At 40.2% G+C, this 3,301-nt stretch overlaps 1 pseudogene; it reads right to left on the reverse strand.

Moving 5' to 3' along the window:
* Window positions 1–822: 822 nt before the first annotated feature.
* LOC105309492 lies at window positions 823–2,014 on the reverse strand (annotated as a pseudogene).
* Window positions 2,015–3,301: the final 1,287 nt, after the last annotated feature.

Consider the following 3,301-nt stretch of genomic DNA (forward strand, 5'->3'; position numbering starts at 1 on the left):
AATTCCATGGAACAAAACACCTGAGAATCACCACACAATGGAAAAGAAAAGCAGCTTCACACCTCATCCCACCACCCAGGCCAGCACTATGTAGCACCAGGAGTAAATTCCACAGCTACAGAAAGGTGTTACTCTCATGGGAAAGGGAAAGTAGAGTTTGCAAGCAGATTCCCCAGCTTTTTAGTGGGGGCACAGGAAGGACCTGTGTCTGCTTCACTCAACCCAGAGGACGGCAAAGCTTAGACATAAACACACAGCTAAACAAAAGGAAGAGGAGTAGGGACCACCAGTATCAGCCACAATAGGACATAGGACTGGATTCAATATAGACACAGAGACCAATGGCACAGAATCAAAGCCTAGAAATAAACTCTTGCAGATATGGTCAATATTTAACAAAGGAGACCATGTTGGTTTGCAATCACTCGAGCTTCCAGGGTGAAATTTTAAACTAGTCCCCATGCACGGAGGCCTAAAGAGAGACCAAAAAGAGAAGCAGATCACTCCAGATTGCTAGGTGGCAGTTTTCATAAGCTAAAAAATTTACATACAAGGCTTGTCTTGGGCGGCCACAAACAAGAAGATCTACACATCTGCCCACCAAATCTTAAAAATTTATATATAATATATGCCTTAACTGAGTTCCGTCATGTATAACACCAGATGGTCTCAACAACGCATTACAAGCTCAAGGCTCTACCTTTGGTCCAGGTTCTAGCTGAGGGTAGGTAAATGGAATGAACATTCTAAGGACAGGGGAACAAACAGACTCTGATTCCCCAGGTCCAGCTCTTGGGTTAACTGGAAGTCACACCTTCATCATCATCTCTTCCAATAGACCCAGTCATCAGTATTTATAAAACTCCCCAAGGGATTCCCATAAAATCCACAGATATTATCTGCATCCTCAAAAATTACCTGAATAAATAGATTTGACAGATGCAAAATTTACATGGAACATGTGGAAACTGTGCGAAAAAATGTAGAGTTTTAGTAAATAACAAGAGAGTCGTGCATTTCACCTGCATACCAGAGTGGTTGAGGAGAACCACTCATGCATTCATTATGATGTACAAGGATCCCAGGATGCTCTCTCAATTCAGTGCAAGGTAAATAAAAAGAAGTTACATTCATATGAGAAACATGGAGAGGAATGAAAACCATGAGCCTAAAACAGAATGTGACCAAGGATACAGATTTCAGTTTACATGCTTGGGTTTGCTGGGTTTTCCAACCACACAACAGAAGATTTACATGGATATGAAAACCACACTGTTTTGCTGTGAACTTCCCTAGTGCACTCTTAATGTCCATGTCCCTCAGGCTATAAATGAAGGGGTTCAGCATGGAGGTGACTATAATGTACATGACTGAGGCCACCACATCATTCCTGGGGGAAGGCAACAATGCCGATCCAAGGTAAACTCCGATGCCTGTTCCATAGAATAAGCAAACAACAGACAGGCGAGAGCCTCAGGTGGAGAAGGTTCTGTACTTCTCATCTGTTGATGGATCTCTCAGAAACAATTTTATAGTAAGATACAAAGATTACTGAGATAGGGAGAAAACCAAAGGTAAAGCCAACAAAATACATGACTATGTTATTGGTGAAAGTGTCAAAGCAGACAAGACGAAGGAATTGAGAAGGGTAACAGAAGAAATTAGAATTTTTACATTTTGAAGTAGGTAAGTTGTAACATTATCAAATTGAGCAGCTGGGAGTCCAAAAGACTGACTAAAACGAAGAAGCAGCAGAGGCATGTGTTCATGATGACTGATTAGTGCAGAAGGTGGCAGATGGCCACAAAGCGGTCATAGCCCTTTGCAGTCCGAAGCATACTATCCGTACATCCAAAAAGGATCAAAAAAGACATCTGAGTCAGGCAGCCTCCATAGGCGATTACTCTGTTGTGAGTTTGGATGTCCACGATCACCTTTGGGACAGTGGTAGAGATAAAACAGATGTCAGCCATGGAAAGGTTGGAGAGAAGGAAGGACATGGGATTGCATTTCCCTTACTTCACCTACTGAAGGTAATTCAGATTCATTATCTTGGAAGTTCACACTATGATTTGAGGAAAAATGCAAATAGAACAATGTAAATACACCTGGGTAGTTTTCTCACCTTCAAAATTAAGATAATAATTTAAACTACCATATACTATTATTGCAAAACACTTTTTTGATATATTTTTTTAAATTAAGTTTATAGGCGTAATTTGGTTAATACAATTACATAATTTTCAGGTGTACATTATATTTTGGCATCTGTATATTCTACTGTGTCTACCACCCAAAGTCCATTTTACTTCAGCTACCATATTTGATTCCCTTTACCAACTTCACCCTCTCCCTACACCCCATATTGACCCCCTTTACCCTGTCTACCACCTCCCTCCTCTCCCATCCCCTAAGGTCTAGTAACCACTAGACTATAGTCCATGTCCATGAGTCTCTCTTTGTTTGTCCTGTTCACTTGTTGCTTTTAGGTGTATACCCCACATATAAGTGAGGTCACGTGATTTTCAACTTTTTCTTCTGGCTTATTTCGCTTAGCATGATTATCTCGAGATCCATCCGTGTTGTCGCAAATGGCAGTGTTTCATCTCTTCTTATAGCTGAGCAATATTCCATTGTATAGATGTACCACAGCTTCTTTAGCCAATCGTCTATCGTAGGACACTTCAGTTGCTTCCATGTCCTGGTCACTGTAAATAACGCTGCTATAAACATCAGTGTGCAAATATCTTTCCAGATATGGGTTTTCAAGTCTTTGGGGTAAATACCCAGTAGAAGGATTGCTGGATGATATGGTAGATCAATTCTTAGGTTTTTGAAGAATCTCCATACTGTTTTCCACAGTGGCTGTACCAATTTGCGGTCCCACCAGCAGTGTAAGACAGTTCCTTTTTCTCTGCATCATCTCAGCATTTATAATTACTTGTCCTGTTGATGATAGCTATCTGACAGGTGTGAGATGTCATCTCATTGTGGTTTTGATTTGCATTTCTCTAATAGCTGGCAATGCTGAGCATCTTTTCAAATCTTTGTTGGCCATTTGTATGTCCTCTCGGGAGAAGTGTCTGTTCAAGTCCTCAGCCAATTTTTTGATTAGATCATTTGTTTTTTGTTGTTATTGAGTTGTATGAGTTCTTTGTATATTTTTGATATTAGGCTCTCATCAGCAATGTTGCTTCCAAAAATATTTTCCCATTCAGATGGTTTTTCATGTACCTTGTTGATCATTTCTTTTTCTGAGCAGAAGCTTTGTAGTTTGATGTAGGCCCATTCATTAATTTTA

Source organism: Pteropus vampyrus, unplaced genomic scaffold, assembly GCF_000151845.1.
Source record: "Pteropus vampyrus isolate Shadow unplaced genomic scaffold, Pvam_2.0 Scaffold749, whole genome shotgun sequence".
Taxonomy (NCBI): domain Eukaryota; kingdom Metazoa; phylum Chordata; class Mammalia; order Chiroptera; family Pteropodidae; genus Pteropus; species Pteropus vampyrus.